General features: G+C 31.4%; 1 protein-coding gene across 1 annotated transcript in view; it reads right to left on the bottom strand.

The window, feature by feature from the left end:
• The window catches only part of LOC148311301 (LON peptidase N-terminal domain and RING finger protein 2-like), a 120934-nt gene that overhangs the window by 39642 nt on the left and 63947 nt on the right, over positions 1–17345 (bottom strand). The window lies entirely within an intron of this gene.

The raw sequence follows: 17345 nt of genomic DNA, 5'->3' as shown, positions 1-17345 counted from the left end.
GCACTTATTTAAATGCAACGAAGTATCAAAATTTCAAAACAATCGGTCAATTACCTAAGATTAGAATAAGGATTTTGAACAAACGAATATTTACATTTTTATTTTTATAGATTTTTATTTATAAAGATTAAGTGTAAGTTTTATTTTTCTATTATTATATAAGATAACATGATTCGAAGGCATGGCCTAGGTGACGTTGTCCATGACAGAAGGACCTACAATCTGAGGACGAGGATTGCTGACCCCAGCAGTCTACAAGGACGATAAGTTGGGATGTAGCCAGGAAGAAGATTACTATTATTATTATGGATTCAAATTTTAAAAAAATTTATGAGGTTAATATGTTTGATATATAAAGAAGTGAAAATTATGTCGTAAAAAACTACTCCGTTCTTTGGGACCGTCTTGTTTCAATGACATGTCAATACCGGACATGTTACTAAATGCATTTTATTTTGTATTTGTTTTTTTCTTTCACGTCGTATTAATGTCACTACGATTGTAGTTTGTATTTAAAAATCACAAGAAAAACTACTTGCTTTAATTGACAGTCACATATATCAAAATATTTACTATTTTGTCTTATAATCCTTGAAAATATTTTGCCAGACCTGTCAAATAATATTTTTTTGGGTATTAGTGTACCCATTTCAAAGGATTAAGTATAAAACTTATTTTTTGTCGTATTATTTATAAGTAATACCGCCCCTTTTCACTTCCACGAAGGCTAACTTTTTCAAATTACAGTATTAATTCATCTACTTGGATAAAAAAATCCAAGTAGATGAAGGTGACTCTGGGTATAATATCATGACTGAAAGTGAAATAGCAGATAAAGATATGAACCGAAAAATAAGGATGAAAGTGAATATAGCGAAATAGAAGAAATAACAGTGTAAAAAATTCAGTTATTAGTGGTAAGATCACATCTCGACGATCTATTAATATTAATTGATTATATATATATATATATATATATATATATATATATATATATATATATATATATATATATATATAGATTTATATATAGATTTATATATATATATATATATATATATATATATATATATATATATATAAATCTACATATAATCAATTAATATTATTGGATCTTCGAGATGTGATCTTACCATCTTGTCCGCCTCCGTAGTGTAATGGTCAGTACGCGCTGCTACCGTTCTGTACGTCCCGGGTTCGATTCCCAAGGGGGGTAAAATAAATATAAAATAAATATAATAAATATAAGCGATTTTTCACTGAAGCGGAGGGCTGATCACCTTTCCTTCATACGTAAACGATCAAGATAACACTGTGTTTATATGACGCAGTGCCCTATGCACCATTGGGGTGCGGATAAGGGTTTTATTATTATTATTATTATATATATATATATATATATATATATATATATATATATATATATATATATATATATATATATATATATATATATATATATATATATATATATTATATATATACATATATATATATATATATATATATATATATATATATATATATATATATTTATATATATATATATATATAAATATATATATATATATATATATATATATATATATATATACATATATATATATATATGTATTTATATATATATATATATATATATATATATATATATATATATATATATATATATATATATATATATATATACATACAAGACATTGTCTAAAGACTAATATTAGCCGTAGTTCTGTGAAACTGAGCGATTGATATATTGTAAAAAATGGAACCTGCATTCCCGACCGATTAAAACGAACATTCGTTTTTTTGGTACTTGTTTATTATTAAAACGCAATACGAATAATCTACCTCGGTTGTTTATCATCCCAGTGTGCGACGTCATGCGCTGAAATAAGCGATAAGTGTTAGTTGTATGAAACTCTTTTTATTGATTATTTAGTATTATATAATAGAAATGTGTTATTCTCATTTTATTTTATCATTTGTTATTAAATATAGCAATTTTTTTTTAAATACAATCATTAAATTTGTATTTAACACAATTTTATAATTTTAGTCGCGCTGAGCCTTGCCGAAAAGAGGCTGAGCTCTTGTGCTTGGAGACGGAACGTAACGTATTTATAATATTTAAGTTGTGTACAGATATTTTTTTGTGAAACTGTATATATATAATATAATAATTAAACAACTTTTCAGCTTTTTCCACAAATATTTTATTGGATGATATCTATCTATTTTAAATTATTTTTTTACTAGGTAAATATCATTATTTCATCAAATCTAATGCAATACGTGTTTGTGAATGTGTAGATAAGTCTGAATTATAGACTTGTGCCTTATGGACCTTGAAATATGAAGGGGGTAGGAGCTGTATATTATTTTTATCAGTGGTAACATGGACAATTGGGGGGGGAGGCTTTAGTCATTGTCAAGTTTTTAATTATAGCTTTATTGTTATTTATATTTTTATGAATGCCTTAAGTTTCAGAATGTCAAAGTTTAAAAATTTTCGTAATTATAATTTTTAAGATATCTACGTTATTATTTGATTGACATTTAGCAAACTTTGAAAAATTATTATTTCCCAATTTTGATATATAGACTAAGTTTCACATAGGGTGTTTAATAATGATGCGAAATGAATCGAATCACGTGTCACAATAGATTTTAAAATGGTATTTGCCGAGTATAAATTCAATAAAAATAAATAACATGATAGAAATTTTCTAATACACACATAAATTATAATGTATTTATGGAATATATCACATGATACATATATAGACAAATAAATTAGAGCCTTTTCTTAAAGAATTATAGCTAATCTCATATGCAGAAAAAACTAAAAAATATTCGATTGGCACAGTACGTCTGTGCAAAATCGGTCGACTAACAGTTTAGCCAAACTTTTAAAACAAGAAATGTATTTCAACTAATTCTGAACAATTTAAAAGATAGTTCAATAATTGAAAATACTTGAAACTCAAGAAAAATCGACTGAACGATGGACATTTAGCACTTACCGATGTGAATTCCAAAACCTGTTTTGGAATAAATTTTAAATCGATTTAGCGTTTGTGATCGATATTAGTTTGAAAATTATTTGATCTGAGTGCCAAAAATATTCCGCGACATACGACAATTAGAGTGTGCAAATGAATACGTACGCAGCTAAATAACACATCAACTTCTGTATATTTTAATAAACTTAAATATTAAGGTAGGTAAGTTCATTGTCTTGGTTGTAACATTTTATGTTTTTACATGAAACACGGTCCGCCAGCAGATAGTTACAATTGTTTTAATTCAAGTTTTACTTGGTGAATAGCACTATTTCTTTAAATATATTGTGACACGTATTTCGATGTATTCCGCATAATTTTCAAACGCAAAGTTTGAAATTGATGCGAAATGCAAGTGATTGCCGAATCAATTAATGAAATTGTTACAGTATTTCTCACACTGGAAGTAATGTTTGGTGAAAATAGATTACAAGTACAGTTGTAACGGTAACAAGTGCGTTGCGTTTCAGACGAACTGTCGACTTGTTTCAACGTGTGTAAGAAAATATTTTCATGATAATTCATCTATATAGAGGTAGCCCTGAACTTTCTCCTTTAACGCGTGTGACATTGAACGCACGCCTAGAACAGGGCGACATGGACAATATGCATATGCAATTCGGTCTATTACATGATTCTGATTACAGAAGTAAGCAATGCAATCGTTCAACATGTCCAATATATACAAGTTATGTTACATACACAATATTAGAATGCATGACGTAATGTCAGGTGGGGAAGGCAACGAAGGAGACAATGGCATGCGCATGTGAGCAGAATGGAACCATCCAGACTCCCCCACATCGCACTGTACGGCCAGCATGGTAGACGGCTCCCGGGCAGACCTCCAAAGAGATGGGTCGATAGCTGGGAATCGACATCGCAGGAGGCTAATCTCTCTTAAAAACAGGCCACAAGGCCTACACCAAGATGAAGAAGGCGAAGATTTCGTAACCGAAGTTATAGGTATTATCGAAATAATACAGTATTAGTAGTAATATAATTTTGTTGGAAAAAGGAGCAGAGGAAGATCGAGACAAACTTGTCTCGATCAGGTACCTATGTCAAAGACTTGAGGGTGAAATTATCGGCGGGTTTGTATGAGGAGATGCATGAATGTGGAAGAAGCGAAGAATTTTTGCAAAGACAGAGTGGTGTTTTCTCTCGTTGTATGCTTATCCCCATAGGGAAGCGGCGTGATGGTAAATTATTTAGTTAAGGAACATAACTTTTTAAAGAGAAACTTTTTTTACTTGAATATATATATATATATATATATATATATATATATATATATATATATATATATATATATATATATATATATATATATATATATATATGTATATATATATATATATATATATATATTGTATATATATATATATATATATATATATATATATATATATATATATATATATATATATATATATATATATATATAATATATATATACATATACATATATATATATATATATATATATATATATATATATATATATATATATATATATATATATATATATATACACAGTACGCGAAAATTAAAAATAAACCTTTTCTTTTGAACAAACCTCGTATATGAACATACATTGATGTGGTAGATAATTATTTACGTATATCGTTTTATATGTTCAATAATTGTAAATTATAAAGCGTCCTTGAGATGATTTATCGATTATTAAATAAATTCATACTCTATCTAATTACAATTTCAGTTTTTTTGTTGTTGTTCTGCAACTAACATGTGTACAAATAGCTGTATAAGGAATAAACCTTGACTTGCTGGTTGTAAGATATTGCTTCTTAGCAATAAGCCTGGACAACGCCCATTTATTATACAGTAGGGTTTTAATAAATCAAATAAATAAATATTGATCATCGATTTGTTTTTTTTTCATTCTTCATATTCTCTTGTTTTTTATGTATATGAAATGGTGCTACAGTAGTGCATAAAGAGTGTTTTTTTTAGAGGTTCGGTTTTTAAATTGGCAACATTGTTTCTACAGACTGTCAATTTGACAGTTGATTTGAAGTCGGTACGTTTTGCCATTTCACCATGAATAGACTGAATAACTATTATGCGCGTCGTAGGTCCGGTGAATTGGCCGAAAACAATTTATCTAACTAAACCCTCTTTTTCAACGCAAAATTTTATTCACCGATGTGGCACGTTTTTGGTTAAAGGCTATGTCAATAAGCGGAATTTCCGAATTTGGAATGGAGAAAACTCAGAAGCCTTTCTTGAGATGCTTTTATATCCATTAAAAGTCACTGTTTGGTGTGCTTTATAGGCAGGTGGAATCATTGGCCAATATTATTTTAAATACGATGCCGGCAAGAATGTTACGGTCAATGGAGAGCGTTATAGAACCATGAAACTGACTTTTGCGTATCTCAGTTGAATAGCATCGATGTGACAGAGCTGTGGTTTCAACAAGATGGCGCAACATGCCACACGGCGGGTGCCACCATCAATTTATTGAGCGAAATTTGAATTTATATACCTCTTAAAAACACTTTATATGATTCTATAATAAATTAATGTGCCATTATACAAATTCTTCACAGTAACTATTTTTTTTAATATTTATTTTTATTTTTTTTGCTTAATTTTAATATACAAACAAAAAAGATCGATTTGAATTTGTAGCTTTTTTGCGCGCAATAGTAAGGTATTATTAGTAAATAGATAGACGTTCGATATGTAGCACGATGACCACTATTTGCGTTTTGGGGTCTCAATGGCCGGCGTAGTAATCTAAAATAGTCTATTGATCACCCAAAAAGCACAACTTCAAAGAGTCACAATCTGATTACTACATCGCGTGGGGACATACACATGCGACGTCACCTATGTCCATTTTTCTTTAATTTGCGTTTTTCAACTTGAAATTGTAAATAGTGTACGAGTATATTTCAACAAAACAGAACTCGCGAGAAAAAACTGTACCTCTTGTTACGTTATACGAGTGTTTTTCAGTCTTGTTAATCCCATATCCCAAAATGAGTAATAGAAATTACTCACCGGGAATATTTTATGTGACTTATGTATGTAACATGTTGAATAAATAAAATCAAGCTTGACTCGGAACGGTTTGAAATAATACCATATACCAGCCATAATAAAAAAGGGAAATCGTCAACTTTAATAAATGCTTAAGTAAACGAAGGTTTTTGACACCGTTGTTATAAAAATATATATTTAAAAAAATATATATTTACTTTTCGTACAGAATAAATTTACAATATACATATGCGGGCTTATTTCTAAGTAGCAATATCTTAAAACCAACAAAAAACAGACTAGTGATATTGTTTAAAAATATATAACACACCCATATAGTCGTTTGTAATAAAAGGGCAGAAAGTGTTTATATTTAATTGATTGCAATACGATAAAGAAATAATTACAATATTAAATGAACTGTAAATTGATGAAAGCAAGGAAGGCAAAGGATGTAGGAGAAAGGTAGAAGAAACCGAGGAAGGATATATCTAGCCTAAAAGACTCGTAAAGGGGTGATTATAAGAAGAGCAAGTTACACCAGCTAGTAAGAGTACGGATATGCAACAAAAATTCATTTAAATAATACTATCATATCGGTAGTGTAAAGGCAAAGGGGTATATCTGTCTCAGACCAAATTTCACAGGAGAGCAAAAACATACTTGTGAAATTAAATAACTTATTTGTTTTATGTATTTTTATATGTACATATCTTAATAAAACTAAATAAGTATTGCAACTACAGCTATATCCTTTTGCCAGATTACGGCTGTCCAAACTTAAAACACAGTAAGGGACATTTTTTTGTAGTACTTTTTTTTTGCATTTTTGGACTAAGTAGAATCTACTTAGTCCAAAAATGCAAAAAAAAACGTACTACAAAAAATGTCCCTTACTGTGTTTTGAGTTTGGACAGCCGATTATGGAATACACTATTTCAGTTATTTTCTGGAACAAACTTAGAAAATGAAAAATTTGACGGATATACCCTTTGCCATTACACTACCGATATATATTATACGTATTATATTATACATTACACATATTATATTATACGACAATAAAAGAGTTTCTGGATAATAAAAAGCTTCTTATCATCTCGCCAATAGATGTATCTAGTGAAATTCTAGTAATTCAAGAACAATGTTTCGAAATTGGATCATATATACTTATAGAACTTCCAAGAATTTGATTAGTGTGGTTGTCAAACATGGGTAGAATTGGTGAATGTTACACGTGTGTAAAGTGATCACTTCAAATCAGCCTATGACGGTTGCAAGCCCCGTAAATGCCCAGACTTCCATATTCTTATTCATCTTTGTTGAGATGTCAACAAAATACGACAGTATGATGATACGTGTATTTTCTGTGGTATCATAATAAAAAATTCAATCAATTAGTATGAATATTTAGACTTTCAGGATAATAGTCGTATGTGATATCGATTAAACACGCATGGCTGATGGTGGCATAACGCAAACGTTTTGCGCTATGCAGTAGGTCGCCCTCGCGTCGGGCGGTCGCATAGCGCATAGCGGCGCGGCGAGCGGATTGCGGCGCGCATAGCACCACTCCGGGCCTTATTCCCAATCACGTAGGCGAATGTAGCTGACCTTGCTTAGGCGACACAAACTTCGTACGTACAAAATGAATATATTTTTAATTTAAGTTTTACTTGGTAATTACCACTCTTTCTTAAAATCTGTTCTGACACATGCTTCGATGTATTCCGCGTCATTTTCAAACACGTAGATGCGGAATGCATCGAAACGTGGATTTTAAGAAACAGCTGTAATAACTTAGTAAAACTTAAATTAAAAATGGATAGATATTACCACAAAGTGACTGACGAATCAATTAATGAAAAATTAATATACGTAATAAAATTAATTTTAGGTAGTAGAATTTAATAGTGCTGTGAAAACTAAAACAGTTTTTTATTTATTAATTTATCATCACCCTGGACTGCGATCTGAAGCGCTGAAGACTTGTCACATTGCTTTGGTGTAATAAATGAAACTTGTTCAGGAAAATTGCATCGACCAAAGAGCGTTATAAATGCTTTCAGAAAAAATACTTAGAAATTAAAATGCGTACGTAACTTTTTTATAACACGGAAGTTATCATACACAGAAAATAACGTGCATTCCATGAAACAAATTACCAAAATTTAAAAAAAAATCCATTCGAATATAAGGATTTTCCTGTACGCGTTTGACCTGTACAGATTTTTCTTAATGCGTTAATTTGAAAGCACGTAATTATATGTGAAAGAATTTTAACGAGAACACAATTTTATCTGTACATATTTATCCTTATTAGGCTTTTTATTTATTAAAATTTCAATTTTTTTTTTGTTTGTTTTAAGTAAAAGGATGAATTATAATAAAACAACAACTATTTAAATTGTTTTAATTTTATTTTATTTGCCAATGATTGGGTTTACATGTAAAATAAAATATAAAAAAAACATAAAAAAACAAGTCAGTTGTTATTTTATTATTTAAATGCAGTTCCAACAAGAAATGTTAGTACAAACCTTTAATCTAATAAATGAACGAACATTTAAATAAAGATCTGTGAATTATCGATCTAAAAAAATGCTGATTTTTAGCGTGCAACACGTGTTTAAAAAGCCAAATTCCAAGGAGTTTTCTTATTAGGGATACTTTTGAGAATTGCACCACTGATGTGCCAATTATAACAGGCAGCGTACAATATTCAGATAGCAAATACTAATTTGTCCGAGCGATATTTTAAATGCATGTTTTTAATCTAGTAAAAAAATTTGGCCTAGAATAATTCCAATAATTCCAACATGCCGTGATGCTAGATTTGCATATTCAATAATCAAAGAGATTCATATGCATGGTGTAAATAAGCATTACATTACATTATTTTCGACATCGCAACATAGATGAAGAAGAATATAGAAATCTGCGAATTTACCGGGCTTACGACTGTCATAGGCTGTTTAAGTGACATTATACACGTGTAACATTCACCAATTATAACCATAATTGACATCCACACGACTCAAATTCTTAAAAACTTCTAGATATATTGATCAAACTCGAAACACAGTGTGCGAGTCACTAGAGACATCTATAGTGAGATGAGAAAAGCTTTGCTCATGTTGAGATATGAAAAATAAGTCCTAATTGGAGATAATCCAGATTTGTGAACGTGTATTTGGACATATTAAAAATGTTATAAAGCATTTTACGTCATTTTCTTTCCAGGCACAAAATCGTAAACGTCAATGATCGTCTTGTATTTGAAGAAACCCCACCACACTCAAAATAAACATAAGACAAAATGGGGATTTTTGAAGATCTTTGGATAACTTGAAAGTGTACGATTTTTTCCAGATTACGAGTATTTTTATTTTACGCCGATTAATGTGCGTAGTCAAATTTGCCTTAAAAATTTATCTTGCTGCGAAAACTCTTAGGTAGGTACTTTTCTTAATCCTACTATCATCCAGAAAAATCGTCTTATTCTGTTTGTTTATATATATATATATATATATATATATATATATATATATATATATATATATATATATGCGTATATATGTGTATATATATATATATATATATGTATATATATATATATATATATATATATATATATATATATATATATATATATATATATATATATATATATATATATATATATATATATATATATATATATATATATATATATATATATATATATATATATATATATATATATATATATATATATATATATATATATATATATATATATATATATATATATATATATATATATATATATATATATATATATATATATATCTTTTTTAAACCTAATACGCACCCAATAGTGCATAGGAAACTGAATCATACATAAACAGCGTTATCTTGATCGTTAAATATATGAAGGAAATGTGATCAGCCGAACGCTTTAGGTACCAGTCCAAGGTGATATTAGATAAATATTAGAGTGAAAAATCATTAATATTTATTTGACCCCCTCTGGGAATCTAACCCGTTACCGCTAGTATAGTAGCCAAATGCGCTGACCAGTACGCTATGGAGGCGGACAGAATACATACATATATACTCATAAAATATGACACATTTAAAAATACGAGGATACGCGCAGAATTAGATCTGTTCAGAAGCGAATGTCGCTCTTAGCAATTCCCACCCAATGCAATTTGCGCGGTTAATTTCCGTGTCTTCTCCTTCGATGCTCGGATGTTAATGGACCGAATCACCTCTCATCTCGACTTGTTCCTACAGGATGTTTCGATCCAATTTTGCGGGATATCATTTTTGAACTTTGCAATTATTTATTTGGAAACTCCGTATGTGGAGTAGAACAAACTCATATATAGGAACAAACAAAGTTCCTATATGTATCGTTCATCAAAATTGGTTAATTGGTTATTTACAAGGGATGTTCAATTCGATATTTTCAGCGCTGAATTTTTTATTGAATGATCAAACATTTATCATTGATAATTTTTTGATTGAATGACCAATATTGATAGAGTAACCGAGCCTGGAAGGTAATTAAATAAGTATAAGATTTTCATATCCGCCTCCGTAGTGTAATGGTCAGCACGCTCGGCTACCGTTCCAGAGGTCCCGGGTTCGATTCCCGGGGGGGGGGGGGTTAAATAAACATATGCGATTTTTTCACTCTGATATTTATTCAATATTACCCTGGACTGGTACCTGAAGCGTAGGGCTGATCGCCTTCCCTTTATGTGTAAACGATCAAGATAACACTGCGTTTATATGACGCAGTGCCCTATGCACCATTGGGGTGCGTATAAGGGTTTTATTATTATTACAAGATTTTCATATACATATATATTTTTAATATAAAAAATGAATGCTAAAAATTTCAGTGCCGGTGAAATATATTTTTTACTACGTTAGATGGCGATATTTTTACCAGCTTGACTTATGAATATTTCCAATTATTTACAAAAGCACGTATTCGCGCGATGCGAATTTTAAGATGCCACATTAGCTGGCGTAATATAAAATACAGCCAGTCTACAAATTTCAAGGGGAAAAACGTGTTTGGTATGGAATTTTTCGTGCCACGGTGCTGCGTCATTAGGACGTTTTCAGTTAGGGTGCTGTATTGCGTTGTTGCCTTTCTCTTCGTGGCTAGAACTTGCATTAGGGCAGCGGTTCTTAAACTTTTTTTTTGCGACTGACCTCTTTTGAATAAGTTAATATTGGTTGTAAGTTTATTATTTGATTAAAATCTTCTACAGAATCATATAAAACAATACAAAAGACAGAAACAAAACAATAGAAATATTAAAAAACTAAAATTATTACTGCACATGTTAAAACTATTACTTAAGTACCTAGAATTGTATATATAAGGACCATCCGTGTATTTGATCTTCACATTAGTTTGAAAATGCCATAACAACGCGAAACAATTGTAACAAATTTTATTTTTAAGTGTTTTTATCAATAAAATACATTAGTACTCTCATAAATCTGTGTTTGATTTTAACATTCAATGTATAAACAAAAATTAGTATTATAGTAGCATTATTGTGGATTTATTATGTTGCTCGGGCGGAACCCTAAGGTTCAGCAAAGCACACCTTGAGAACCGCAGTGTTAGGGCGTGAGTTACGTTTTGTGTTGGGGTTAGTTTTCGACAACTTGTAAGGTTACGCTACTTGTGAAAGAGATCCTAGTTAAAATGATATCGAAAAATGAGGGGAAAATGCTTTAAAATACGTATAAAATGTATATAAACATATAAACAACGATTTAAGCCGCGAGTAGACGCGCGCGGAGTGTCTGCCGACACGACGCAAGAAGGAAGCACTCGCCGATTGACGGTCGGGAGACGAGAGTTGGGAAATCGGACGCTTTTCTTCCCCAGTCGCCGGTGCGTCGTACGTAGCTCGCAGCGTGCAAGGGGCGGGATGTCGGCGCGGGTCGGTGACCTTTACGTAACGCGCTCTCGTTCTCATTACCGAAGGACCCCTCCCGACAAACGGATCAAACGGTGGGCCCGGCTATTTTCAACAATCGCGCTTATAGCTCGACATCGGCCCACGAATGAGGAATAGCCAAATCGCGACTATCGATTGACACGGACGCCGACATTATCACGGGCACTTAATAGCTTCACGTCGACTGTTTTCTGAACATTTTGTTTTATTTTTTACAACACTTCTTTGAGTGCGTCCAAATACTTGTTCCCAAATCTGGGTTATCTCCAATTATAGGAGTTTAATTTCATATTATTTTTTGACATCTTAACAAAGATGAAGAAATTGGATCATATATACAAATAGAACTTCCGAGAATTTGAGTAGAGTGGTTGTCAATCGTGAGTAGAATTGGTGGATGTTACACGTGTGTAAAGTGATCACTTTAACCAGCCTATGACGGTCGTAAGTACCGTAAATGCACAGACAGACTTCATACCATAATCTTCTTCATCTTTGTTGAGATGTCAAAGAATATTTTATTTAAAAGGCAACAAACAAGGTGTAAGGCAAGGATGTTCTTTGTCTCCAGTGCTTTTTGTCGTTGAATTTAATCGAGGAAAATCTCATTGATTCGGCAGTTACTTTGTGGTATTATCCATCTATTTTTAATTTATGTTTTACTTGGTTAGTACCACTAACTAAAAATCTATTGTGACACGTGTTTCAATAAATTCCGATTTATTTTCAAATACCGTATGTGAAGTTAAGTATAATTTTTAGAGTCCCAAGGACACAACTCTAAAATTTAGACTAAGCTTCACATACGGTGTTTGAAGAAAATGACGCGGAATCACAATTTTTTAAAAGAAATAGTGGTATTTAATAAGTAAAATTTTAATTAAAAATATATGTATTTCCTTTGAATTATAAAGTTCCATGTTCCCATCTCAATATCTTCATAATCGGTGATGAGAGGTCGATTAAAATTAGTATTATTTTATAACCTGTCCATTGTTATGTATTCGCTTGGAATGCCCAAATACATCATAATTATTTCTACTCAAGTTTTAATATATTTTTTCTCTATCGCAATATGCATTTGTAATGAAACAAAGTACACAATAACGATGTTCACATGTATACGTTTACACAATCTAATAACCACATTGGTTTAGTTGTTAAATATGTACATACATACATCTATGTGTGTATCACATTTGTATCCGTATACGTATTACGTCCACATAACAGGGCTGTCACTCGACCGATACGACAAACCGGTTGTTTAAGTTTTAACGGACCAGTTATTCAATATTTAAGGCTACATACTCGCTTAGTCATATGATTATTCAATACAGTGTGTATTTTATCTTAGTTTACGTTTTCTCTTAATTTAACAATAAATAGGACGTTTATTTTAGGTGTCTCAACTAGACACGAAGTATCTATCGTTTTTATATCAAAGAAGATGGAAGTCAGAGCATCTCGGACGTACGACCTGTCACTCGCTGGCTTAAGCGTTCACTTTATACACTTGTGTAACGTTTACCATTCTGCCTATTATTGAACATCCATATTGCATTAATTTTTTAAAGATGTTTACATACACTGTTGTAGGGTTCCTTTTGTATTTTACTTGTAATTGTGATGGATTATGAATTTCAGCTGACGGCGGTGCCCTCGACATTAAAGGAACTGGAAAGTATTGAAATTTTATATGCGATAACCGTTACAGTGGGAATATGTGCCATAAACCGCTTTAAAAAAAACACAAAATTGTTTTGGGGAGATTATTTTCAGTGGAGTCGTCCAGCTGAGTAAATAGCATGGCTAGATTTACCGTTTTACTGTTTGCCGACAAACCAACATGTGACAGTTCGAATAGAACCAGGACCTTGACAGGACACTGCAAACTGAGGAAACTCATGACAAAAATTGGACTGCATGACTCCGCAGTCTGCAGATTTTGTATAGAGGATAACGAAACACCAATCCACATTCTCTATAACTGTGACGCACTCGTCCGTAAGTCACGTCCTTGGAGGACCACTACTAGATTCCGAGAAGGTGAAGCTCTTACCACCAAGACAGGTCGTGAGCTACATGACTCGTGTAGGTCTTGAGAGTGAGCCGTGATACAAAGGGAGGTCACGATATACCTAATATGGTCGCAGTGACATAAGGGATGCATGATCCCTTGAGCTCATATAAATAAAAATAAATAAAATAAAAATACGGCACCGTATTGTTATGAAGCATGTGTCGAAAATTACATTTTGAATGTCAGCCCTGCTCGTAACATTGAACAATATTATGTAAATGCATGATTTCATTTGTACGATACAACTTATCTTTTTTTTTATTATGCTGACATCAATAGTTTAAACGCTTATGTAATACTGTAGCCGATTGGGTTTAACATACATAGTGCGATATCTTTTTGAGAATTTAAAAAACGTTTAAGGCAAACGATAAAGCAAAACGATATATATACAGTAAACTCCCCTATAACGTCGAGATAAGGACCACGTTATCGGAGCGAAAGATATAGGGGGTAAATGTTTTTATTTTGTCTTTTAATTTAAAAACGACTCGTTTTTGTCATTTCCCCTGGTTAAAATGTAAAAATACAATTTAAAACATTAAACCCCCCTGTAACGTTCCCTGTGGTAACGCGGTACTCATATCAAAGATATGTTTTTTCGGGGAATCTGATAATTCTTAGGAATTCTCCCTTCCAATCGTTAATTAACCTTTCCTTTCAAAAGAGGGATTTCAAATAAGCATCATTCTAAAAGATTGTACTCGTATTTAAAAATCCAGTTAAAATGAGACCTATATGAGTTTATCGCGATTCTAACCCCATATATCCTAACCTCATCCAGGTGAAACTATAAATTATTTAGTAAATTACCGTCGCTCTGTATCCCGCATGGTTAATTCAATTTCAACACAGCCCAGTGTCGCTAAGCTTAGTAATATTTCTAACGACAATTAGTAAATTTTTTTTAAAACTCTACATTTCTTGCATTTTCTCTATGCTTTCATGAAACGTCGATTCGACAGTTGACTTATTATTGGCGCGCATATTTGATACTGATTTAACTTTTTCTGAATTCTGACAAATCGATCACTCCTTTCAACAAGAACGTCATAAATCAAAAAACTAAATTTTTTAGGAGAATGTTTTTAAAGTTAAAAAATATAACACAATGTATTGAAAATAAATATCAAGCCACTTATTGAACTTTTTATCGTGCAACAGATATTTTTATGTAAAACCTGAAGGTTTTTCTCCATTTGAAAAATATTTAGTATATTTAAAGAAATCATTAAATAAGTAATACCTTTTCTTCAAAATGCAAAAACAACATTTTCTGCCCTGTAGCGGGTAAATATTAGGTTAAAAATATGCCTCTTTTGCTGCGATATAGTACATTTTCTGGGCATTCCGAAAACATGCACAACTGAAAATTGACGATTTTTGATTTATGACGTTTTTGAAAGGAGTGAGCGAAATGTGAGATGGAAAAATAACCTCGAAAATGTCGAATACACGCGATACTTATACGTGAAATTGCGAAAATTAAAGGCATGATGACAGATCGATGACGAGTGACATGACATAGTAGACTTGTGTTTTTTCTACCATGTTTTTCGTTATGTTAATAATCTTTTTACAATTGATTTATATTACATTTGATTTAACAGTGCTCCAGGCTTTACCAATCAAAAAGGAAACCGTAAGTCAACAACCAATAGTATATGAAATATCGAAAGCAAAATAGTTTCCTAGAGTCAACATAGGAGGAAAGAGGTTATCACAAGAGAAAAGAAAAGAAACCCCCTTTAAAAACATGGTAAAATGGATGACATTGGCACATAGAACGATTATTTACAAAAAATATATTACAATGGATCATTCTCATGATGTGTTATAATTGGCTAATAAATAAATATTAAAAAAATCACAAGACTCTCGGTTACATTCTTATTGAAAATAGTAGAGAAGTAAGGGAGATATAAAGGTTTAAACTTTAGATATTTTAATAAAACGAAAAACAGACACCCCTCTACGTCATCGGATGTGTTATGGGGAGTATCCCTTTATGTATCTGCTTTAAAAAGCTGTTATGGATTCGTATCTGTGACGTCATTCATTACCAATTCACGAAAACAACGTTTTTACGAAGGCGAATTTCGCAAAAGAAAATGATGAATGAAAATATTGATTATATCGGCTGTTATAAACACAAAACGAGTCTTACACATCCTTTGTAGGTTGAGTATGTTAAATAAGTTATTCCTCCAGAGTGATAATACCCTATTGTATATATTTTTAAACATTAAATTGCTCTGACGGCACGTGAATATTTTCATGACGCATTTAACGCGCGTATTTATTATTTTGTAAATGTGACTTCAAAAGTTGGATTTAAACGTGTCATTTTTTGTTTGGCTCTGTAATGCAGAGGTTAGCGCGTTCGGCTGTCGTATCGGAGGTCCCGGGTTTAATTCTCATGGCGGTTAAAATAAACATGATTTATTTTTCACTGCAATGTCAATTTTTTTTGTTTTGGATCTTTTATCTTGGATAACGTAGGATTGATCACATTGTCTTCATGTAACGATCAAGATAACACTCCTAAACGAAACAGTGCCATATGCACGGTTGGGTCTGAATAGAATTATGTTTTTTAAACATAGTTTTAATGGTAATTAAAATATTTTTATTAAATTGCTATTGAAAAGTTACTGTTAAAAATAGTTAATACATTTATTCCTTAAAATCTTGTTCACTTAGTGCACGGTACATCGCGAAAATTAGCCTATTTATCATGTTACACTAAGTTTGTTATGAATATGTGAATGTATATTGACGCTCCAGTTCCACGAAGCGTCAAGTCAGAAATGCGTTGTGTGTTGTATTAATTGTTATACTCGAAAATCGCTCTTATTTCAGTTATTCGTTAGTTATTGTAAGACACATTTTTCTATTCAAAATAGATAAACACAGATAACATAAGTTAAACATAAAATAAGAGATATCCCCTAATCAGTAACTGGTAGTTGTAGCTCTACCGAAGTGTGCCAACGATATTATAAATATTATTATAATAATGCATGTCGCCGTTTCCAGCAGCTTCTTCATAATACAGTATTATTATATCGAGTGGGTTTTTAATATACGTATTGGCTTACGTATTTACAATGGAGTTAAAGATCAGGTGTGTTAAAGATACCCATATTAAGTTGTTTTTAATCATCATAATTACAATTTACAAAAAAATATTATTATGATTAATTTACGCGT

This window comes from Brachycentrus maculatus, unplaced genomic scaffold (genome assembly GCF_059751285.1).
Source record: "Brachycentrus maculatus isolate JH-2025_06_01 unplaced genomic scaffold, ASM5975128v1 h1tg000068l, whole genome shotgun sequence".
NCBI classification, from domain to species: Eukaryota; Metazoa; Arthropoda; class Insecta; order Trichoptera; family Brachycentridae; genus Brachycentrus; species Brachycentrus maculatus.
This window is presented reverse-complemented; position numbering and strand designations above follow the sequence as displayed.